At 39.8% G+C, this 26,184-nt stretch overlaps 1 protein-coding gene across 5 annotated transcripts in view; it reads left to right on the top strand.

Annotated features, from left to right (window-relative positions):
* raraa (retinoic acid receptor, alpha a) overlaps nucleotides 1-26,184 on the top strand; it is a 102,403-nt gene that overhangs the window by 17,272 nt on the left and 58,947 nt on the right. For 2 of the 5 annotated variants that reach the window (XM_057358159.1, XM_057358161.1), the window contains exons 2-3: nucleotides 24,547-24,595; nucleotides 24,675-24,720. The exons of 2 other annotated variants lie outside the window; for them this stretch is intronic. The gene's annotated coding sequence lies outside the window, so the exon portion shown is untranslated. The remainder of the gene's footprint in view (nucleotides 1-24,546; nucleotides 24,596-24,674; nucleotides 24,721-26,184) is intronic. One more of the 5 variants, XM_057358162.1, reaches the window with a different exon arrangement.

The following is a 26,184-nucleotide window of genomic DNA, read 5'->3' as shown; positions in this document are numbered from 1 at the left end:
TCATTTGACACATGATAAAACCACAAACATTTCTGTCCACTCACGCTCATGTTCTCAATACAATCTCCCATCAACTCTTGAAAAGCACGATTATTTTCTGTCATTTGTAGTTGATACCATAACAAATTTGTGAGTATGGAAGCTGCAGGGGAACGTTTCGCAACTGTACTATCGAGACAAACGGATCTTTGAAGGAAATGTTTTTGGAGATGTTCGGTTGAGAGGTTGAGGTTTGCCTCCTTTCATCGCAAAAAAATGTTCTTTCGCCAACTCAGTTATTGAATCTCGGCGTTACACAAGCGAGTCTTCAGTGACTCTTTTGTATGTGTGTTCGTGTAAACAAACTTTTCATTCGCTGGAGTTTTTTTTACGGTTTATTTGGACATACTTGATGTAACTTTCAGCATTCTTCTCGAGTTCACGTTGAACTGTGTGATTAAACCACTGTGTATATGTTAAGCATCGTGTAATTGACAAGTGTTTTGAATCCAAACCGCAATCATTGAAATTAACAGTCAGTGGCGCAGCTCTTGATTCTGTGTATAATACAAGTGGATCATTATCTTCCACTGGAGACTGATGAGCTACCCGCAGGTTCTTATTCATTTTTTTCCATGCCGCATATATAAACACAACTGAAGGAATCTGACGGCAATAGCTCTTCATTAGCGCCCAGTGTTGACGTTATAATGCGGCTGAAGTCTTGTCGGCAGGTTTGTGGGAGGTTTAATAAACGTTTAAAAAAGGTTAACTCTCTGACCTCTGACACTGTCCTGTGACCCCTGCTTTTCTCTTTAGAAGGACAACAGGCAGCTGTCGCCACCAATGTGCTTTTTGTCTTTTCACACAAAACATTTGTATCTTCTACAGAAGGAACTAAAGCAAGTGTCACAAGTTTTATTGCTCCGGGACATGGACGAATCCCAAACCCCATGTATTGAACTTCAGGGCATAACTCATCCAGCAGCATTTGCGTGACGGACATAAATGATACCTCAAGTCACGAGGAGAGGTGTACTGTTAGATTCTGAGCATTCTGACTGATGGTTTTTAACAGGCGGATGATCGGGTGAAAAGTTACTTTGAAGAAGAAACCTGAGCCCCATCCAGACACGTGGAAGTCTTGGGCAAGCACCCCTCTATAATCTAGATTTAATTTTCTTTTGTTGGTTTGGTGCGTTCTCTTTTTGGATTTTGTATGAGTCATACTTTGGTTTGATCAAATATCTCACATAATATCTTTGGTTCGACTTTTGCCCTTGTTTTGGTTTCTCACAGAGGAGATATATTTAGCTGAATAAACCAGAAACATTTCTTTGTAAAAATGGATGAGAAGCACAGTCAACTTTTCGGTGTTTGACTGTTCCAACATGGCGGAAGACTAAGGGTATAGCGGCCCATGGAAACTGTTGCTAATTGATGTATATATTTTTTTCCTGTCATGGGAAACTGCGGCTAGCTGATTCTGTTTAGTACAAACGTTATGGCTCGTCTGCACCGTTACCAGATTTGCATAATTCCTCTACTAAATTAGCTAAAACAACACAGAGCTCATGCATTCTTGGCGAATCCCCCCTCAGTGTGAACAGAATCGGATTAAGTCCTAAAAAGGGGAGTGACAACCATATTTAGCTGCAGCATGTATGTGGCCAAGACTACTAAATCCCCCTGCAGCTCAGCAGCCAGTGTCACATGAGGTAGATTGAGCCATCTCACGCGGCTAAACCGCCTCAACCGGCCCGCCCCGTAATGAAGGAATCAGAGCTTGACAAATCTGCCGCCTCAATGTCCATTCAGCAAAGGGGGGTTTGGACATTTGCCTCTTATTGTAGTGTGGCTCTCTTTTTAGGCTCTTTTGGAGTCTGTTCTCAATCATTTAAAGTGTGAAAACATGGCGTGCGTGGATCGAGGGGTGTGGCTATGAGGGTCTTGTTAGGACGAATCACGTACAGTAGATGTCCTGAAATTGAGTTTTATGGTTGTGTAATAGATTCACTCCCTGGCATCCCAAAGCTGCGCAGGTCATTTTCTAGCGTTTTCTCCTGAATATGCCAGAACGTGGAATATTTAAAGATGAACGTTCTCCAGTTCTGCCAAGGTCTGTTTCTCCGCTGTGTCTCTTGTGCCGTTCCGAAACAGATCTCCCTCTGATCGGCCGCGCCGCTGGAATACACAGCCAGATCCGCAGTGCTTTTCTTCACTTCCAGACCTGCGCGTCAGCAGAAAAGTTAGCAAAATATAACACAAGCTGCTCTCTCCTGTGAAGGCCTGGAGCCATGAAGACTATTGCAGATGCATGGAGTGATTTCTTACAGCTGAGTCTCTATACATGTCAACAGCTCGTCTGAACCCTCTCAAAAGAATACAATGGGCCCACCTGATATCTGCCCTGGATAGGGGATCTGTCTGGCTGTTTGACTGATTGTCTGTCTTGGTCCTTGAGTATGTGTTTGTCTTCTTTTCTTTCTTTTGATTTTTCACATTTTTAAAGGAATGGTTTACCCAGATATAAAAATGGTCTTTTCAACCTTAAGTCATGCTAGATGTATGACTTTGTTTCTTCAGTTGAACACAAACAAACCATTTTATATTAAAATGCCGTCAAGTTATCTCATATTGAAGACAACGTGGTGAAGCTCCAAAAACCACAGACATGCATCATTAAATGAATCTAAATGACTCCAGTGCAGGGCTCTAGACTGCGACCAAAATGCTCACAAATGCGATCGTTTTTTTATAATGTGCGAGGAAAAGTTTCACAGGGTCTCATTGGTGCGAGTGCGTAAAACTAATTTTTGCCCCGCCAAAGATTTATTTAACATTTAATGTGATTTATGAGTGGGGAATGACGCGCTTGTGATAATTGCAGGAAAGAGCGAGCAGAGAGCTCGTGGACGCCCTAAGTCTGTGTTTGACTTCATTCGGTGTTGCGCAGACCGAACGGCATAAAAGCACGATGGGACAGAGTGCTCCATATGCTTTTAAAACGCTCTCATGGAACATTGATGTCATATTCCGATCGTTCTGCGCAGCGATTAATGGAGTCGAACACATCGGTCTCTCTCCTTCACACGTTGATCAAAAGCAAGGTCGGAAGTCATAATCAATGTTTAACGTGGCGCGTTTTGAAAATATTTTTACCTGAATGACAGCTGGGTGTGAATGATCTACATCCAACTATTTTAAAAGACAGAGAGACAAATTAACAGAACTATTCATCAACAGAGGTCATTATGATGGGTGCGACCAAATTGTAAGTTGGTGCGACCGACTTAGAAAGTGGGTCGCATCAGTGCGACCAGTGGGAAAAATGAGTCTAGAGCCCTGCAGTGGGTTAATATATGTTATCTAAAGCAAAGAAAATGTGTTTTAAGCTTAATAGTCATCAATACTTTGCATATTCTTAAAAAAACGTTTTAAAGTATGGCAGCAAGTTGACAACGTCAAATCTCATTGGGTTTTACATTATACATTTGGCATTTTTTTCAACACAGAGTTGGGTCAAAAAAAATGAACCCAACACGTTGGGTTGTAAATGAACCTTTGTTGGGTTCTTTCAACCCAAAATGCTGGGTTGATTTAACCCATTGTTGGGTTACGTTTAATTTTTTTTGTATTAATTTAACCCAACTGTTGGGTTTATCCCTTTTTGACCCATCGCTGTATTGAAAATATCCCAGCGTGTTTTGGGACTATTTGCATCATAATGAGAAGAAAACATGACAGCATTATAAAATTATTTGTATGGGTTCAACTGAGGAAAGAAAGTCCTATACATCTGGGATGGCATGAGGATGAGAAAATGTTTCTATACTGTATGGCCTAACTGTTCCTTAAATGCCACCCCCAACCTATATGGTACGTATAAAAACTATATTTACTCTTTTTTTTGTTGTATTTTCATCAGGATTGTAATGTTCAGGTTAATCAGGAAGATGTTTACGTGTAGAATGACTTGAATAGGCATTTATTTAAAGCTTTGATGTGTTTAGCATGATAAACCATTTGTCATAGCCAGTAGCGAAACACAACCTTATGTCTTCATTTTATGCACCGGCCCATCATTTTCATTCACAATTTGAAAACGGTTGCATACTGCATGAGACAAAATGAAAAGAATTCCTCCCTGACATACACACACACACACATGGACTGTTTTACATCATAACATGTCACGCCATGAAGTATTTACAGTTTCCTTCCGAGTGTGAATTCTTCTATCTTGCACTCAAGTGTATATTCGAACACTTCCTCAGGGGTCTTTACACGGATGCTTGCCGTTGTTCATCAGAGGTTTTATTCTGATGGATGTCAGGATGCTCACGAAGGCCCTGTATCCCATCCACTCCTTTGCTTGGTAATACTGGGAGGGGAAAGGTGTCAATAGCAGCCAATAGGAGTGTTGTGTTGCATGTGAGTCTAGCCATTGCCCTGGCATTTTTAGATCACCAACTTACTCAAACACATCCACTCACACACACGTGTATCTATTTATACTTGATTTGTGTTGACGCACAGTGGGAGACTGTCAGAAAGTGTTAAAGTACTCATTGGGCAAAGTGCTGGGTTATGATAGTACTTTCAAAGCAGCACTGCGTCGACATTTCAAGAGCGTTTTGGTTTTCTTAGATGTAATTAAAACAAATAAAACACGTGATTTTGAACTATAGTATGGTGTAGATCAAACTTGGATGCTTGTATTATATGTTTGTTTTTGCACCTGTTTAGGTGGCGTAGTTGCTCTCCACTATGTTCGCTAGAAGCATGATGGGAAGCAGATGACACATGGCTTAGAAGAACCAGGATGAAATATTGTTCCCACATACTGAAAGTATTATTTACAGTAGTGCACAGTGCATTGCCTACAATGAGTCTAAACAGTTTTGGATGAATGAAATGAAATAAACAGCAGGTCTGGAGAGGTTTTTGAAGTGGAAGCATGGTTGCCTTGCACATGTGTATGCCTACATGTTGAGTGTGCTACAGTTAGATATAACTTTTATTCTTTTCATATTTTATATGAAGTGTTTCATCAGTCATTATTAAATTACATTCGTCGGGTGTCAGACTCCATTTTTATAGATTCTGTAAAATGTAATGCAATGTAATTTCAGAGCGTCAGACAGGGTTTAACTGCAGGGTGAGTTCAGGGTAAGAAGGGGCTCTGATCAAAGACATGCATGTGTTTGTGTGAGCGAGTGGAGAAGCCGTTCTATTAATAAGCTTGGAAATGTCCTGCACAATTCCTCTTCCTCTCCCTCTTGAAACGTTTGAAGGTAGAGACAGAAAGGACAGGAATCCAAATGAGCAAACAGGAAATTCACCAGTAACAGGACGTAAGGGCAAAGGTCACACGAGCCTACAAACCTGTCACATCGAAGATGGTTGGAAGAAAAGAACAAGATTTACACGTGCCGCTTGTATGCCCTGACGTCATTTCCACTGAAACAGGAATTTAAGGCTGAACATAAAATTGACAATAAGAATAAGTTTACCTCACAGCCTGATATTTGATAAGAAGCTGAAAAAATCACCAATAGGATCTCTTTTAAATGATCTCAGTTATTACTCCTAGACATCAATGAGATGAAATAGAGAGCAAATCTAAACTTTTGCTCGAGTTTCTTTTGTCTCAGGTGTTTCTCCTTGGAAAAAGAGTCAGAAATCTCACAAATGTCATTAGAGTTTCAGAAGAGACGTCAACATTGTCACAAACTGAGCTCAGATTTGCCACGTCTGTAAACAAAGGTCAATATTTCTCATTAAGATTTACCCAAATCCAGTTTTCCCCCTACAATCTACATTAATTTTACACCTCCATACTCTCCATGTATTTCAACTATTGTCTTTTATTTCTTTTAAGCAATTTGAGGAGAAATATCTGAGGCTAAGTTTCATACTTAAATGAAAACCAACTGAGCTATGAAAGAACAACCCCTTTCATTTATGTGTTTTGTGGCATTAAAGATTACAGCATGTTTTACCTCCAATTAAATGTCTTGGGAAAAGAATTTTAGCTTCCCAGGGAACGCACATATACTGATTAAAAGTATACCTCACAATACACTGTTAGCTGATTTGGATAAAAGCGTCCACTAAATCAGGGGTACCCAAACTTTTCAGCCCACGACCCCCTCCCTGCATTGTCTTTGGTCGATATTAACCAATGTTTCATTTCGACAAATAAAAATATCCTAAGCTTAAAGCCTGAAAAAGAATCTGCCTGCACATATGGGAATTGGTGCACCTAACCTCATGCGGTTGCTAGTGTGATTAGCTTATTGATAAAATACGCTATTCCTAATTTATAAAAATGATTTCTGGAAATCATCTTGCGATCCCGGGGGGGTCCCGACCCCTACTTTGGGAACCCCTGTACTAAATGCATCTGCTGAATGTAAAAGTAAAAAGCCCAGTGCAAAGTGTCTGTCACAAGTGTCTGTCAAGTGTGTGAAGAGGACGTGGGTCTTGAGAGGAGTGATAAGAAGACACTTGTGAGAGAATACAGACTCAAGCTTTTTTATTCAGTCACTCTAAGTCTTTTGTTAAAAGGATGATATATATATATATACATACATATGCACATTTTTTATGTATTGTAATACAAATAATCCCTTTAAAGTTGCGATTGTTTTTACTTCCATATTTTGCCGCATTTCCGGGTGAAATGGAATTTTGAATGAGAAAAATAGTGGGCGTGGCTTTCGTCTTTCTCTGCGATTTGATTGGATGTATAAAAACAGCCGTTGCATTTTGAAATGGAACTGGCAGCAGACTGACAGTTGAAGGGGAGGAGTTAACAGATGCTCCGCCCAAGCCACCTAACACACGTCATTTAAGATGGATAGTCATCACAGAAAGGAAGTGCATTTTCAGATTTTAACTGAAGTTTATGAGGGCGCACGATTTTTAAAAAGAGTATGACCCACATTGATAAAGTATTTACACTAAACACTGCAATATTTCATGAAAAAATAGGCATTGCAATTTTTTATTTCACTGGGACTTTAACATTTCTCACCCACGTGAAACTGAAAAACTGGTTTGTGTGTTCTTTAGGTTAGTAAAATGAGAAAGGTACACAAGGCTGTAATTTAGCGATTGGAGTAAACGGGGAAGTTTTGTTGGTGTTTGTGTGTGTTGTTTGGGGAGCTCTTTCTGGCCTGCGTTTTTTTCTGAAAGTACATAATTACAATACGTGAACAGATTTAATAGTGGAGCTTACTAATGCTTAACAGCTTTGTGTGCCTTAGCCAAAAAAAGATAGATGTCTTTTAATAACTCCAGATATATTGTCATGTTTTGTATTTCTTGCATAATCAATACAAAATGCATTTTCCAATAGATCAGTTACAATGGACTGCACGCCCATCTGATTTCTACAGTCATGTCTTATCCCGTGTAAAGACATCTGCTGTAATACTAATAGTGATCGCCTCTAAATAGAGATTGTTTGGCATTTCGAGACACATCTGCTGCTTTGGTCAGAAAATATGTGGCTCCACCATTTTTCTTGTAAACCTTCATCACCTCATTCATAATCAAGAGTTTTGAGTCGACTCTACCACCATAACGTTCTCATTCTTTTTTGTATTCTGTCCAGGTCATATTTCACCCCGAATTCAAAATAAAACCATTAAAGGCTGTGGTATTGACAATGAAGCGGAAACGTTTTTCTGTGTAAAATATAACAGCCAGATCTTCTCAGTTTGTGAGGAATGACTTGTTCCTGTTTACAGTTCCTGGTTCCCATCCAGCTTGATCCAGCTTGAGCAATCAGGCCGAGCAGAGTGGATGAAAATTCCAGTGTAAGGACGCGGTACATCGATAAAGACTCCAGCTGTACAGTAATTGGTGTCAAAGGTGTTGCTGTTTTGTAAGGATTAGGGTCAGGAACTTACAGCAATGGTCGATCAAGACAACACGTGTTTTTCAGCTTCCAGACATTTGACCCACCATGAAATCAAGTAACAAGGGCCTTGTTGGTGATTCTGTGATTGATTGCAGTGTTTTTTCAGCAGTTCAATGCAGTCTGGTTCATCAGACAGTAATTTCGGACAGGGTGCAAAATGGGTTCTTGTGTTAAAAAACAAGATGGAGAGCAACTGAATGGTCTCGAGACATGTTTGCGTAATGAACTATTTTAATGCACTGCAGTGGCCAAACATGTCTGTCTGTGGACTGGTCATTAAGAAATTGATACTCATTTAAATGGCTCTTAAAGACCCAAAAATGAAAATTCTGTCATCATTGACTCACCCTCAATTTGTTCCAGACATGTATAAATTCCTTTGTTTTGTTGAACACAAAGAGAGATATTTGGAAGAATGTTACACCGTGTCTACACCGGACGCGACCGGCGCGATGCGGCACGACAAAAGATGTTAGAAACGTATTAGAACTAGGGCTGTCAAATGATTAATCGTGATTAATCGCATCCAGAATAAAAGTTTGTTTTTACATAATATATGTTTATGTGTGTACCGTGCATATTCATTTTGTATTTATAAACACATACACATACATGTATATATATTTAGAAAATGTTTAGACGTATTTGTTTATATTTACCAATAACTGAAATTACATATAACCATTTACTAATTTTTATATTTGATATTTTCTTAAATATGTACATGTATGTGTATGTGTTTATAAATACAAAATGAATATGCACATTGCACAGACATATATTATGTAAACACAAACTTTTATTCTGGATGCGATTAATCGTGATTAATCTCGATTAATTGCTTGGCAGCCCTAATTAGAACCCATTATTATTTTAAATTTTGTCCACACTGGATGCGGCGCGACTATCCCATTAGAACCACCGGTGTGTCGTGTCGCATCGCGCCGCATCCGGTGTAGACACAATGTTAGCAACTGACACATCTGGGACATCATTGACTGCATAGTAGGAAAAATTAAAATGGTAGTCAAAGGTGCCTATTAGCTTTCCTAAATTGAAAGCTCTCATTGTTAAAGTCAACAGCTGGTTTACATCACAAGAAAATCAGGAAGGAGATCCAGAGTGGCTATCAGAGCTTTGAAGGTGCTGTATATATGAATGTACTGTGCACTTCCTCACGGCGACGCAGTCCATCAAAACCTCACTGCTGTCGGTGATTGTTTCCTGTTTTTTATGTTCACGCACTTTCAGCAGTCTTTCCCCGTCTTTTCCTGCTCGTTTTCTTTCTCATGATCTCTCTTCCTGTCTTTCTCGCCTTTGTTGTCTGTTCTCTGGTCTTTTGCTTCCCTACACAAGTGAGTCAGAAAATCATTTTTAATGCTGAATTCAAACATGCCATTTAATGAGTTGGAACAGTGTTTTATGATGATTGTAAAATTTGAACCTGTTTACAACAAGTGTGAACATAACTTTCCTCATTAGCATGAGAATGTTATCAAAAACATTTTAGCCATAGAGCGTCACAACGGACCGGAATCGAGTTCTGTCCTGAATCAGAATCAAATATTCTGTACTTGACTTTGTATTACACACGGAACGTGTTTTGTCAGCGATCCAGTCAGAATTGTGTAACAAAGATACATTTGTCCCCCGAGACTGTTAAGCCCGATGTCAACAAAAATCAAATATTCAGTTGCGGTTTGTAGCATAAGTAAATGTGAATATATAAGATCAGCTTAATAGTGATGGCATGTGCCCACCCTGTCAGAAGTCAAATGTGTGAAGGCTTAGTGTGGCTAGAATCGTAACACACTTACATGATACTGTCTGCCGTACACAACTGTTGTGTGTGTTGTGAGGTGCTCTTACCAAAGGCGCCCTCGGGATATTTTGGATAGGGTGCCCAGATGGGGCCACCAAAAATCTTAGGATGGCACACCAGAATCATGAGGCATGCAACTACACAACTGATCGACCGATGAAGGAGATTTGTTTTTTGGTTTAGGTCTGACAATAAAGTGTTGCATAGTGTATTGTAATGTAGTACACTAAGTACAGTGTAATATAGTTGTATGCCACAGCGCCTAGATTACAGTAATTGTGTGTGTGTGTGTGTGTGTGTGTGTGTGTGTGTGTGTGTGTGTGTGTGTGTATTATAAGGTGACCGTCACTCCTAAGGAATGGCACAAATCTGTGTTTATCGGATATTCCGGACATCAGCACTCCTAACTGTGTGATACAGTGTAGTGTAGTATATAGTGTAGTGTAATGTGGTTGAATGTATTGTGCTGTTGGAGTTCTGGGTCGCCTCCTGACAGGATTTTGGCAGCAGCAAACGTAAACACATTTCTGTGCCATTCAACCATAACAACGCGCACGCACATCCAGCTGTGTGCTCTTAAAGTAACACTGCCTTCATTAACTCTAAAGTCCCTGACGCCTGCACACTTCCACTGTTTGATTAAGTGCACACTTAAGTGTTCACTTCCTAGATGTGTTTTAAAGGGGATGCATAAGTAAAAAGTGAAGCCATAAGTCAGAACAAACTCGTCCAGCTGTCCAATTCATCACATTGTGAATGAAAACTCTCGCCTTACAGTGATTTACGCATTCTGCATTTACAGCCGTGTACTGGAATAGAGGCACAAAAGTGTCCGCGTACATATAAACGCTTGTAGAAATGGAAAATGAGGACAGAATGTGGCTACGGTTTTGAGGAAAGAGCTCACAAAGGCCAGAGATCCATCTGTTACTGAGCAACATGACAGACTCTCTATTGTGCATGTTCCTCTTGCTTAAAGTGCTCGTATCGTACGTTTTTTATTACTTCGTGTATTTCCATGAGGTCCACTTATAATGTTAGTAACGTTTTCTGGGCCAAAACAGTTGTAATTTAGCTTTCATGACCGTTTTCCAAGTGGTCTCAGATCCTTACGGGACGCGTCCAGTGGCGGGAAGTGATCGGGCTGGCATTTCCAGTTCATTTTCTGTGGGCAAAACAGAGGTGTAAACGGTCCAGTCGATGAGAGGGGAAAGTCATTTCGCTGTTTTAAAGTCTACATAAAGTGTCAGAGGTTTCGGGCGGTTTTATAGCTTACTTTTTTTAATAGTCACTTAGTATATATTATTCACGATATTCATCAGTTATTGCCAAAGGATATAAAAATCTGTAAAAAACTGTCCCCTTACTGTACCTTACCAACCTCGTCTGTGAGACTTGAAGAGACTCAATACGTTGAGTGCAAACGTATCATACTGAAACTTCATATAACCCTTCTTTTTAAGAATATGCAGATGTACTGTTGTAATGATTCTATTTAAATAAAGTCTTCAGATGTTCTGGAATAATGATATTCACCCAATGGACGTCGTTGATGTGTAAATGTGGGCAGTCGTGTGTTGATGTATCGTGTGATGTCACAAAGTTGCAAAACGTGGAAGGAAAGTTTTGGAGATTTCTGTTGTCCATACATCATATAAGACGAAAGAAGTCCTTTAACACCTTTGTGTTTTTCTTTTATTTGCGGAAACTTCGCAAAAGCTTGTCCTTTCTGTAAGCCTAGAACACTGGGAAGAGCTCTCTGTCCGCAGCACACTGCTCTTATTGTGAATATTCCCCTGGTGCCGCGCCAAACCCATAGAAACCTAATCGCTCTAGCAGAGGACCCACTACTGAAGGACTGTGGCTAGAGAGGCAGTTAAGTGATTATCCCAGCGCTGTGGGGACTTTGTGCCGCAAAGCCTCGTTCGATTGGCTGGAGAACCTTGGGTTTTAACTTTATTTCTTTGAAGTTCGTCATTTGTCGAATGCTGTGACAGGCCCCTGTCTCCACAGCATCATCTCAGCACACAATTTTTCATCTAATGACGAGAGGGCCTGTGTCTGTCGACAGTGAAAATGAGAGATTTTATTTAGCCGTGCTTGTGTAAATGAGATTTAGCCATAGAGTTGATGTTAAGCTATGTTTACACTGCACGTCCAGATCACATTCCAAATATTCTGCACAGATTTCATTGCACGTGTGATTTCTCTATCACTTGTGTTTCTAAATCTGATACATATCTTATCATCTGCTGTTCATCTAAACACACTTGCGTATTTTATTCTCCTTTCATTTTGAATTGTTTTGCCAACAGTGAATAGTAAGATATAGGTCTATAGTGTCAATCGTCCTATAGCATTTAGGTAAGGTTAGTATATTTAAAGTCCCACTGCATTCGTTAATTTTATCACTTGCAAACTCATCTTTTATCATTAAAATAGCATATGTAAAAGTTTTCCTGTGATTATAATTTCTTCATGCCTTAAAATGTAACTACACCCTTGTTCCCTTTAGTATAGTGGATTCATGAATATGCAAATTAGTGCCCGCCTCCATGAGCTCAGACCATTGATTATAGGTACATAGACGTCCTCATTCGAGCGCGTGCTTGTGTTGGAGAAGCAGAGCTGAAACATAAGCGATCGTTTCAGTGCCGAGTCTCTGCTCCATCCTTGTGGCTTAAATCTGTTTACGTGATTGGTTACAGGGTTATGATGTCATAAACAGTGGCAGTTGCAAAAACTGTCTATGCAGTTTCATGGAGAAAATACTCTGCAATGTTTAAAATGATGAATTTGCACATGGTTTATCTTAAAGCATATTAAAAACACTACATAGACATATAAACAACATTAAAACTTTATTTTCACCACACGGGGACTTTGAAGCTGCAATCCATAAATTTTGCCTCTTTGTCGCCATCCCTGTTTGAAACCTAAAATTGCAGGTTACGTTACATGTCTTTACGGTTGAATTCGAACGACGTACAACTGACAGTTCATTGTTATTATAAGCTTACCATTACAATTTGTAAGTTGAGGTAACCATTTGCACACTAATGTTTTATGATTTTTCTTCATTTTTAACTGAAAAAGTCCTCAATTCCACAGGCCAGATTGTGCTCCAGACAGAAACGTTTTGTATTTTGCGGTATGTAAATACAGTCAGTTGTGTCTAACGTCAATGTAAACTACTTTCGGAAAACGAGCTGTAAATGGAGTTCTCTTGAACAGAGACGTTTGTTTGCTTTTCTAGCGTTCATGGCAGCGGTAATTCATCAAATGATGATGAATGGCCGTGTATCCAGATGTGAGATGAGCTCTAAAGAAACAATTAAGGTGAATCTTTACATTCTCAGTAAAGTTTGCCTCGGTGGTCTGCGGAATATTCCACAATGTATTACTGCAAGTCAGGATATTTCACCGCTCACATCGAGTTAGCAAATTTGCATAATTCGTTTGGTAAACCGACTGGTAAAACAACACAGGCAGCAGATGTAAATAAACTTTGCTATCTGCGGGTGCAATTCATGCTCGGTGAATTCCCCCTAAGTGCTTTGCAATTAAATAAAGCCGCAGTAAACCGCTGAGGTTTCAAGCAGAAGATCAAACAACTGCTCTGCGCTTTTGGGGAAAAAGGTTCTTGTTTGTTTCTCCTGTTCTTCAGTTCTGCTTCTCTTAGGCCAGAGACCGGGGCTGATTGTTGTGCTGCCACTTTTCAGAGTTGTATAAAATTTGTAATGGAGGAAATTTCCAGGCGTCTTGTAAAGGAGTAAAATGACTGAATTAGTGGATATCTTGACCAGCTCTTTCACGGACTCTGCACAATCTCACATTGTGCTGGAAATGTCAGCGCGAGCATGAATACATGTCCCTCGATGAATTTACGGTAAATATCCACTGTGACTCCCTCGTGCTGGCCGCCAGCTCGTCTCCGTCTGTCCTGCGTGCTTCTTATGATTCTTACAGGTTGCGAAGTCGTAATTATATCATCAAGTGCGTTCAGAGCAATATAAATGTGTACCTTACCTTCAAACCAAGTCAAACCTCTTCTCTGTTTTAATGTCTGCCAAACGACTTCTCTCTGACAAGCCTTCAACTCTTAAACTGCGGTCTCACTTTGTGCTGTTGTTCATGTGCACCCAAATACGATATTTCCGAGATGGCTTTTGTATTCAACAACACATTGCGAACATCTACAACCCTGCACACAAGCCATTACATAGCAACACCCTGGCAACCACCCATTACACCCTACAAGCATCATGGTTGCGATTTTTACGCTCACACCTTGTTCAGGAAATGTAAAAATAGTGACACACTGTCAGAAAAATATGTTTTTTGTACCTTTTCTGTTGCTGGGGTGGTACCCTTAAAGGTTCTTTTTTTGTAGCTTTACGGGTATACAACACATAAAATGTTGTACCTTTTTGGGTACGTTATTGTACCCTAAGGACCTATTGTGTACCAGGTAAATATGGGGGTACAAAACATAAAATGGTACCTTTGAAGGTACAACAATAGGTCCTTAGAGTACAATAATGTACCCAAACAACATTATATTATGTTTTAAGTGACAGAAAGTATCATTTTAAGTCTTTTTTTTTACCAGGGCACAAGGTAAATGTGCCACAGATCAAGGGATATCTCATCGCAATAATACAGTGTTAGCCTTTATAGAAAACATGCTCAAGTTTGGACAGTTTGTGAGGACCGGTTAGGCTTTAGAAACTCTTAATTGTATTTACTGTTTTATTTGAGAATGTCCTCTGTTATTATTATTCATATGACTTTGAAGTTGAGAAGCAACAATTCTGCACATTGGCAAGGGTTCCGTGGGATTATCCTTGGTGCCAAACTTTGCTCAATAAAGTTGGCAAGGGTTATTCACGAGAACCAAATCCACAGGCAAATGACCAGAGATTGGCATGGCAGGAGAAAATGTAGAGAGAGTAAGAGGACAAACGAGGTAAGAGGAGAAGAGTGAAACACAGAGGAAGGAAAAATATGATCTGTCACATGAGTCAGAGGAAAACCATCCAAGAGAACATAAAGAGAACGAGACACGGAGAGAGAGAGGGGGACAGGAGATTGAGGAGGGATGAAAAATATTGATGTGGACTCACAGATTGTAAGCACTTTCCACACACACACACATGTTGGGTTTCCATGCTTTACGGGGACATTCCATAGACGCAGTGGTTTTTATGCTACACACAACTGTATATCATATTCCCTCCCCCTAACAATCACACACAACTGTCTGCTCTTTTACATTTTCACAAAAGTTCATTCTCTATGATTTATAAGCTTGTTTCCTCATGGGGACCAATAAATGTCCCCACAAGGACAAGGGTTTTGGATATTGCCATCTTTGTGGGGACATTTTGTCCCCGTACCGTAGGGTTTACCAGGTACACACTCTATTGATAACTCTATTGATTACTGGCTCCGTGTGCACACTTATAGAGCTTTACTCAGTTGGGTGCGTGTGTGTTGGTAATTTGAAAAGAAATGTGAGTTAATGCATTCATGTCTGACAGTCCAAGCTGCACTCCTACGTTCAAAGAAAAAATTGAAAACTAAACTAGGTGTGTATGCAAAGAGAAGCGAATTCTTCTTCACTTAGTTTCTGGTCCTTATAAAGTGGTGAATGTTTGTTTCTTACGAGGAGTCAATGTAAAATTGGGCTGCAAAGAAACTTTATTTTTACGAGCGCACGCACACACACTGATCTCAGCGCGTCTCAGATAAGCGATATCCCAACTTCCCACAGTGTCTCCGAGTGGGCCGCTCTCAGCTCGTGCTGAGTTGATGAATTATCTCGGCAACATTAAGCCGCGCTTGTTATTGTTTGGTCCTGATTTATCGAGGGTTTTGGTCCCAGGTCAACTCCCGACCCCACCCCCGTCTCCTCCCTTTGTCTCTCATCTGCTTCTCTGTTTGGATTAGAAGACGTTTGATTGATGACTCCCGAGACAAAGAGGTCTGTCTGAAGATGGTCAGTAAATAAAAACACATGTGGCTGAGACAGGACTCATCAGGGACTGAGCAAGCACTATCTTCATCTTTTTTGCAGCCACACGCGATCTGGTTTCGTTCGGTTGGGCTGTAATGCTGCAAGCAAGCATTGCACTTCAAGCGGAGCACAAATAAATCGGGCTCAAATTAGTCGTAACACACATTTTCCTGTTCTGTAAGATATAAAGCGTGTGACCTCTGAGCTGTGTGTGTGTGAGTGTACATGTGCAGGGTTGCTGACTCATCGATTTGAATAAAAGAACAGTTCTCCCAACAATACAGTTGTCAGATCTGTACAGTGTGACTTTATCTTTCTGTGGATCTGCTGCTGTTGTCTTAACAATGTAGAAATACCATGTTGTCTAGCTCTAAAAAGAACCAAAAAAGGCATGCAAATATGAGGAAAGCACAATAAAAGTACTCCACATTACCATTTCGCTGCTGTCCTTCTGAAACCTTGTATTTCCATATTTCATGATTTTTTGCCATAAATAATTATTAGTCACCCTTTAGGTTAGTAAGTGGGTTTTGCAAATACAGCATATAACCAATAAAGAGTATTAAAAAGTGCTTGTCAACACAGTACTTGTTCATTCCAAGTCCAGTGTTTTCTCCATTTTCTAAAAAACAGTGAATTTGGACATCCAAGGTTTCAGAAGGAGTCAAAATTACAGATTTTTCTTTTATGACAAAAATCATTAGGATATTAAATAAAGCTTGTGTTCCATGAAGATATTTTGTAAATGTCCTACCGTAAATCTATTTTTTAAGTGGGTGCAGCCAGGGCTGGAGTGGGACTAAAAAACGTCTCTATGAGTCTTCTTGGCCCAGAACGGCCCTCAGTTGTGGGGCGGCCGGCCTGTCCGTCCGGGGGAAAATGTGTGGCCCATGTTTAAATTCGGCCCACTGGGAAAAGTCCTGGTATGCCAGATGGCCAGCCTGCCCCTGGATGCAGCAAAATCACATAAAAAAGGCCGGAAACACGTTTATAAACTTCGCTGCTTCTAGCTTTTGAGAATTACCCACTCAAGTTTGGTGTCTATGTAACCCTTAGAACTTCTGCTTTCTGGTTCATCTACTCTCTGCAACGGCAATGCAGCAGTAAGCCAATAGAGAGCGTTAAACCAAAGATGTTTCTTCTTAGCAACAGCCTGCTGCAGCACATTTAAGGCGATTTTCACAATATTTTGATTTTTTTTGCACCCTCAGATTCCTGATTTTCAAATAGTTGTATCTCGGCAACATATTGTCCTATCCTAACAAACCGCACATTAATGGAAAGCTTATTTATTCAGCTAACGTATAAATCTCAATTTTCAGAAAATGATGTCTTATGCCTGGTTTTGTGGTCCAGGGTCACAAATTTGTGTGAGGAAAATATTACAAATTATTATTTGTGCTTTAGCATATTTAAACTTGTCACTACATGAGACGTTGCGGACATCATTGGTTGCCACGTGACACATTTGAATATGCTGAAGTACAAATAAGAGTTATAACAAAGGTACATTTTCAGTGAACACAACTTTCAAATAAAAATTCAACAAAAGCATGCACATCTAGCAAGCAAAAGGCTAAATGTGGGTGTTCAACCACAAAAAGAGAAAAAGTTGGCACACCACAGCTCCAAAAGCGAAATGTTGTCACCAAGAATAACACGAAGCTCATCTATGTGAAGCACCAAACAGCTTTAGAAATGGATGTTTCCCAATTTTAAGGAAACAATTTTCACAACATTTTTAGGAAAAAGTTTCCCCAGATCCTCCTTTTATCTGCCATTGGTTCAATAGAAAAGACAGGTCCATTCCAAACGCACACCAATATTTGAGCTAGAGTTAAAAAAACAACACAACACAAACAGAGAAATATTTTGAAAGCACCCCAGAGGGTGTATTTACACTCTTTTGGAAGAATAATAGCTTTCTTGCATGTTTTCCAGAACACCATCACCATTAAATCTGAAACTACAATATATATGTGGGCACACTGCATCATTAATGTATATAGGAAATTGGTATTGTTTATGCTCTTGTATTGCTTTTTAACTGCGGTCATTTAGGACGGGAGGCATACTGTAAACACACAGTGCTTTGCGCAAGACTTGAAATATCAGACCTTGCATTTGTGTCGAAACTTTATGCTTTATATCCAAGATGTGAGTCATCTCTGGGGCAGTAACAGACTGGGAAACTTTAATGGTCTGGAAACTTGTTTTGTGTTGTTTTATTGAAGTCAGAGTCGTTTTATTCCACAGTATGTATGAGGCATTGCAAATCATACGTGAAGACAAAAAACACTGCTGACCAAATGACATCAGACAGTTTAAAACAGAACGGAAGAACATTAGCCTGCATGTACAGTATTTGTTTTTTGTATTATGTGGCAATTTTATTGCTCAGATGTTACTCTTTCAGAGATTTCTGGGTATTGTTTGTAATAAAAGTATTATATTTGTACCAGATGTTTCTTCTCAAAGAAATAGAAGACGCACAGATGTGATGTTTTTGACGTACAGTACAAGTGCTGTAAAGTGAATATAGTTAGCGCGGAGAATTTCATACAAAATATTCATATTGACATATCAGACCCGACTGCAGACTTCAGTATCGTGGCAAATCTGAGCACAGTTTGAGATCCTGAGATGTCTTCTGAAATTTGAGAGGAGACACGTGTGAGACGACTGAGGCCTTTTTCTCAGGAGAACACTCTGAGAAGCAGAAAACCTCAACATAAAGTCCACACAGCGGAGAAATCGCTGATCTCCAGTTGATCGCTGGAATGTGTTTGTTTTGTGGGTGTGGAAAGGTTCAGGACAGTGTGAATTCACGCAGGAATACAGCACGTTGGAGAAACTAGAAAAGCACATGAAGACCTACCTGTTATTTTTACTAGTAAATGTATGTGATGAGCTGTCAAACGCATATTATCAGTAATGGATGAAATGTGTATTTATCATACAATATTAAACATTGAAATCAAACATTAAAATGCATGTGTGGTTTTTAAATGTACAGGTTTGCATTTGGCAGATACTTTTATCCAAAGTGACTCACTGTACATCGTATTATAAGTAATATATTTGATCAGCATGTGAAGATTGACCTCATGACTTAACACAATGCTCTACCAATAAAGCTACATGAACAGAATAAATGTGTCTTGAATTTGGGCACAATATTGAATGTAGTCTAGGTTGAACTTTGTCTGTATAGTTTTGTTTAGGGTTTTTGAGGATGAGGACATGTGAAAGAAACTTGTCCTAGTTGGAATCTGCTGAATTTTGCGAGCTCCTACCAGGTGATAAATTAATTTGTGCCAAAATATCGTAGACGTTGCTTTTGTAACCTCCTAAAATCAATTTGACCTACAGTACCAAACAATCCAATCAATATTGTGTTGACTGCAGAAGTTGAGTCATCTGCAACTTTGTTCTGAATCTTGCGTGGGATGCCGGCACTCTGTTTTGATTGGCTTAAGTTTCAGCCGCTGTCCACTGTGCTGGAATGAGTCTCAGCACGGTTGACCCTTGACCCCTGAGGGTCATCGTCCATTACCACATGAAACATAAACGTCAGCAGCCCTCCTGCTAAACGCATTTGTCTTCTAGTGGGTCATTGGTCATAGCCCACCTGCTTTAGCCAGAACTCCTTCACATACACACGCGGAGAAATGCATCCGATCCATTAAACACCTTCAGGCGGCTTTGAACTACTGCGGTCGCATTCTGCAAAAGTATCGGTGAGTATGCAAAAGTAACTCTTAGTACAGACAGTGGTCAAAATACATTAGCTAACCGTTAATTGCATTTAATGAAGAAGGCCATGCAAATATATTCAGCTTTGGTTTTAGCTTTGTGACTTTAGGAGTCGCTAATGGATGAGAGCCATGCGCAGAGCTGAAAGCTGATTGGTTTATCTTAACGAATGGCCCGCGAGAAAGCTGCAGCACGTAAATGTGCAGAGAATTGCGACTAATGATGCCTCGGAGTGTGGCGGTGGTTATTGACCTATCAATCCAACCAACAGTCTTTCCCTGGAGCTCAGCTCCGGCGCTGTTTTCCACACATCACTACATTGTCTCCAACATCCATTCATCTGCCTAATGCGCTCTGTCAATACTCACACAATACTGTGAAAGGATTGGTTTGAATGTTCTGCGTTCTGTTGCATTCCAGACATTTTAATGTCGTCTGCAAATACCGCTCGGCTTTCTTTCTGCGAAAAAAACAACCAAACGCGAAATTAAAGATTCATAGAAATGGGGAAGTTATGTAATAGAACACGCTGAGAGGTAATTCTTGGATGTGTAGTTCTCGTAGATAATGTTTTGGTTCTGGCGGGTTGTACACTTGGTTGATTTCATTTAATTTTCTATAGTTACAGTTACGTAACCGTTCCGATCATTTTACTGCCCGTTTACAAATTAATATGATCGTGGAAGATTTTTGGTAGTTGCTGTAGGCAATGTGAAAAAATGTCCTGTGACTGTACATAGACTGAAATATGGCATCCATATACTCACTCACTTTTGTTAAAAAGTTGTTTAATATCTTCTTCGTAAAGGGGGATTTTTACTTCTGCGTCAAACCTACGCCGTAGCCTACGCAAAGACGCGTACCCTACGAATGATAAATGACCGTACATTCACATACTGTACAACACAGGTGTCAGTGGCTTTAGAAATCACACACATTTATTAATGTAAAGACTCTCCTGGCCATAATGAAATAAACCAGAGTGAGTAACTATTATTCTGAATGGTGCCCCCCCACACACAAACACAAATAGAGAAGTTAACCCCAGGTCATTAATCTGATAGGGATGTCAATGTGTGTGATGAAGCGGTTATTGTTCGGCTCTAGGGTGGAGGGGATTCGAGGAGATGACTGTGTCCTGATCTTTCGGCGGCTGCTTTGTGCAGACAGTCAGTGACTGAAGTGAATCATTTTTGCACCTCTGGCATCACCAAACACAAGTGTTTTTATTCTCTCTCTCTGTCTGCCACTAGACAGCCAAAGAATATTCAGCAGTGAATACATTTTCATAGACATGATGCTATCGTACCTTGTAATCTAAATGATTACTGTATCTTTAGTATTAATACTATATAGTCTAATCTTTAGTATATCACTCTGCTTGTAAAATCATGTCCTGTATGGAGACAATTTAGGGACTAAAGGATTTTGAAACTGAAAAAATAATCTTTTCTCTAGTGAATGTAGAACATTTTTGTATCTTTCAACTACTGAAATTTCCTTAGATTTACTTCCATTGCCACTCACCAAAATCAGCTTTCACTTCAACTAGAACTCTCAGACAGGCCAAGCAAAAACTTGTCTATTGGCTCTTTCATTTGGAAGGTGAGACTTCCGTAACAAGAGCTGTATAGGCCCTTTTAACAATGACGTCACTTAACTTCCGCCTTTTCGCAAAGCAGTGTATCATAACATCCGTCTTGCAATAAACAAGAAGAAGAACTTCTGTTTTGCCGTCGCGCTGGAATTTAACAACAGTGAAAAAAACTGACAGAACACGTATTCAAGTACTTATCCTAGCTGAAGTAACTTCTTCTTCTTGAGTTTTACTGGCGGTTGGCAAACCAGCTTATAGGTGCATTACCGCCACCTTATGAACTGGAGTGCTAGCGGAAGTAACGATACACTGCTTCGCGGCAGAACGGAAGATGCGTGACGTCATGTGAAATGGCGTATTGAGCATTCCAGTTTCTTCCATGTGTTTAAATACAAGTTAACTGTCTAAGCTATGCACACTCTTAAAAATAAAGGTGCTTAAAAGGTTCTTCTCAGCGATGCCATAGAAGAACCATTTTTGCTTCCGCAAAGAACCATTCAGTCAAAGGCTCTTTAAAGAACCATCTCTTTCTTACCTTTTTATCATCTGAAGCACCCTTTTTCACCACAATCCTTTCGTGAGACAGAAAGGTTCTTCGGATGCAAAAGTTTCTTTATGGAACCATTTAGACAAAAACGGTTCTTCTATGGCATCGTGAAGCATCTTTATTTTTAAGAGTCATTACCAACTGAATACCTCACAGGTTGAAAAAATCCTGGTTTACATCACCTCCGGTTGATTTGGCAAACGTGGTAGGTCTTGAGGTTTCCTGTACTCTCTCCCTATTAGTTAACTGTCCGAATGTCAGTCAGTTTAAAAGCGGATTAAAGTAGACATCGATGCCTTGCTAAAAGAAAGTTTTGAACAACATAAGGTTGAGTGAATGACCACAGAATATTATAATCCTGACGGATAGTTCTGGCTTTCATTTCTGTTTGGATGAGCCACAGTCATTGAAAAATGAATGTAAACATACAACCGTGACCACACATTCATAATGGGCTACATTTCATGGCAAGCCTACTTTGTTATAGTTTAATAAACTTTTTGCTCTTTCATCATAATGCCATTGCTGTCGTTTTAAACCGTGAGAGAGTGGCAGAGTGGTTTTTATTGCTTTATTTAGTTTACTTTTTGCAAAAAGAAGATTTGAATTTCAGTTGGAAAAGTAGACTGGTAAAAAACAGTTTGTGCGAAACAGAGGGAAGAGTGAGAGATTGACTGCGTGTTCAGGCGTTATACAGCATTCAGTACAAGCCAAGTCCATCAAACCCATCACACACACTGAGTAATGTAGGTCAAAACAATACATCACCTCACAGTGTGTGTGTGTGTGTGTGTGTGTGTGTGTGTGTGTGTGTGTGTGTGTGTGCGTGCGTGTGCGTGTGTGTGTGTGTGTGTGTGTTGCTTGTGAGGGCCAAGTTTTTACATTTGAAAATATCCTCGCCAATATAATGAAATATTTGTCATCGCTGTGTGAAAGGCTCGTAAATCATCTTTTGCTTTGAATCTAATAATATCAACAGGTGAGGGTTAGATTCAGGTGTAGGATATAGTAAAGACCATTATCTTGAATAATACAAAAATCATTACATCTATAAAAAGCCATCAAGGGAAGAGCTTTAAAAGTGTGTGTGTGTCAGAGAGAGAGAGCGAGCGAGAGAGTTTATTTACTGCTGAGGGTTTTTATGTGTGGGTGGACAGCAGGAACTGAACGTGTGCTCAAAAGTGTGTGTGTGTGCGCGCATGTGTGTTTGATGCCAGTCAGTAAGGCCATGTGGTTTAGATTCAGTCGGCTGGTTGCACTGCAGGCATCTCTCCAGAGAGAAAGAACCTTCTCAAACCCATCTTTTCTCTTCTGACACTCTTCCTTCAACACCATCTGTATTGCACTGCTGCTTAGAATGCGGCTCATCTCATTTACAAGCCAAACCAAGTTTATGCAGATACAGATATATTTTGTATCAGATGTCTAGATTTCTCAACCTAAGCAAACACTACAGATAACAACACCACGGTATCGTATGCTAAGTTTTAAACTCTAACATGCAACTCATCCTGTACACTCTTAAAAAAAAAGGTGCTTCAAAAGGTTCTTCGATGCCATAGAAGAACCTTTTGATTCCATAAAGAACCTTTCACATCTGAAGAACCTTTCTGTTTTACAAAAGGTTCTTTGTTGGCGAAAAAAGGTTCCTCAGATTTAAAAAAAAGTAAGAAAGAGATGGTTCTTTGAAGAACCTTTGACTGAATGGTTCTTTGTGGAAGCAAAAATGATTCTTCTATGGCATCTCTGTGAAGAGCCTTTTAAGCACCTTAAAAGTGTACGTTTGTGATATGCACCTCAAGGATACCGTAATGATAAACTCTAATGATTAAATGGATTAGATGATTAGATGGAACGGAGTCATATGTTGGGACCAGAATATAGAGAGTTGGGGATGGTTTTAATTTACTTGCGCTACCATGCATCCATCAAAAATTCCTAGCAACTGAATAACAACTATCTAGAACACTGTACCAACCACATAGCGCATCCCTAGTAACAACCCAGAACATCCTAGCAACCGCACAGCAATGCACAGTGTGCTAGACTAACACACACACGCAGACAGACACAATGGACATTAGCCTCTCAGTTTGTCTCAGACTGGAGGGGATGGATGAATGGATGTTGTGGGGAGGCGGGATGAAAAATGGATCTCGTCCTGCTACCCCACCCCCTTCCTGTCTCTCTTCTTACTGCCTGTCTTTTGTCCTTTTTTCTTCGAAACATTCTTTTCTCATACGTGTACAAACCCATTCATGTTATATATATAGAAACATTCGATTGTAAAATGCTACCTAAGTGGAGAGCTCACTAGGTTTTGGGACATTGAGTTATTCTGTTGTGTGGTTTGGAATGAGTTGTTGAGCATCTTGTTTCCTCTAACTTATGTCTTGAAGCTTGAGATGCTAGAAATATTCACAACCCATTAGAAACACTTGTTGTGCTGAAGGTTGTCTTATGTGTCTCAGGAGCATTAAAAGGGAAAGCTCACCCAATAAATGAAAATTCTCATTTATACATTCTCATGTCATTCAAAACCTGTGGAACACAAAAGAAGATATTTTGAAGAATGTTGGTAACCAAACAACATTGGCCCCCATTGACTTCCATTGTATGGACACGGATTAGACATCAGAATCCATAAGAGACATAAATAAGACAGTTGTTGGCATACAGTAAAAGAGCTTCGTTTGGTCATTTGGTTGTGGAAGAATTTAAAATGACTTCATATTTAGACCTCTGACTCTGACCTTTTATTTCAGATTTTAGGATCTAGTCAGATCTAGGGTTTGCTTTTTGAAAAGCTGGAGACTCAGAAGCGACATTTTGAAGAATGCGTTTTCTTTTCAAAGGTTCATGAATCTAACATGGGTTCTCTTTTCTTCCCTAGCAACACCTGCATCTGTGTTGCCCAGCACAGGATAAAGTTAAGGAAACAGGTATGAAAACTTTTTCACCCACATATAACTTTTGTACATTATTAAGTGTTTATCTAATATTTAATCTTCTGTACTATAGAATTGTCACAAACGTCAAGGAGAGAGAACCCAAGTGCAGGCGGCAGGTACAAAAATAACTTTTATTAACAAAACATAAAGACTAAACTAAACACTTAAGAGGAACAAGACTTGACTGGCGATTAAAAAAAATAAGGCCACAAAGTAAGTATGGTCAACTAGGCTAGGCAAAGCAAAGCAAACAAAACGAAACAGGACAGCAAACACAACGGCATTAAATAGGGGCACTAACAAGGGATAATTACACTAGGCAGGTGTAGGGAATGAAACACTGGCGGGAAGCTAAACGAGGGGGCGGGGTCAAGAGACGGGACAGGAGGGCACATGGCCATCATAAACAAACAATGACCATGCACAATGACCACACAAAACACGTGGGACTGTCACTGACAAGACTAGAAAAGCAAGACAAGATGAGGCAGGATCATGACAAGAATATTTTGTAAGTTACTAAATTATTATTTCTTTGAATACTTAACATATGAGCAGGAACAGTGATGCTTTCCTGCTCATATGTTGTAGGAATAAAAGGAATAAAAAATGTAAAAGATCACTATAGTTGACACAGTTAAATTTGGCAGCAGTGACTCAGCCGGATTGAGCTCTGGGCCACATCGGGACATGATGTTTTTTTGGCCGTAAGCCAGTGCCTTTTGCTGTATGTTTCAAGTCATTTGCATTGTGTTGGAGGAGAAACATGTGACAGTTGGCAAGAACGCTGAAATCTTGTCTGGAGTCTGTGACAGAGATGCGTCCCCAAAGCATGATACACACTTCCTGCAGCCCGCTGCAGATTTATGAGGTGTACGTATACTGCTGTCATCACAGTTTCTTCCAGCTCTTAAAAAGTTTTATGTTTCATAAAACTTTCAGAAGTTGCTTGGTGGTCTCACCATTGTATCCAGTAGTAGAGCCGGACCTTAGCATGCTGCTAAGCTAACAACATAGCCTAGTACTTTAAAAAGGAGTAAATACTCAGCATAGACAGATATTCAGGGATTTTTAATTACATAAGACTACTTTTCTGTACTGAATAAAATATTACTGTGCTTATTTTATAACCATAGTAGTTTTTGGTTTTTAGCTATAGTAAAACCATAGTCTTGCGTAGCCAGACCTTCATACTGAAGGTCTGGAACTTATCGCTGCTTTCTTTGGCCAAGGCCTGCCCAAGAGGCCATATGTCTGACAGGAAAAGCAACCAATCACGTTGCGTTTTGTGCTGTGTCATGTTTAGAGGCACGGAAATGTCCCCGTAGTAACAGACCGGTGCACATTCACGAACGTGTCAAAAGTTAACAGCAACAAAACCTTGCATACTTGTGAACCTCGCATACTTTTAAGAATTAAGTGTTTAGTCGATCGTGATGAATTCTTATAGCAACTGTTGTAAACATGACAACTTACTTAGAGGTGGACAAAGTACACAACTTCCTTACTTGAGTGAAAGTACAGATACTACTGGTCAAATATTACTCCACTACAAGTAAAAGTTGTAAAGACAGATTCTT

The sequence above is a fragment of the Triplophysa rosa genome, linkage group LG18 (genome assembly GCF_024868665.1).
Source record: "Triplophysa rosa linkage group LG18, Trosa_1v2, whole genome shotgun sequence".
Classification (NCBI taxonomy): domain Eukaryota; kingdom Metazoa; phylum Chordata; class Actinopteri; order Cypriniformes; family Nemacheilidae; genus Triplophysa; species Triplophysa rosa.
Note: the sequence above shows the minus strand (reverse complement) of the source record. Positions and strands in the feature narration are given on the sequence as shown.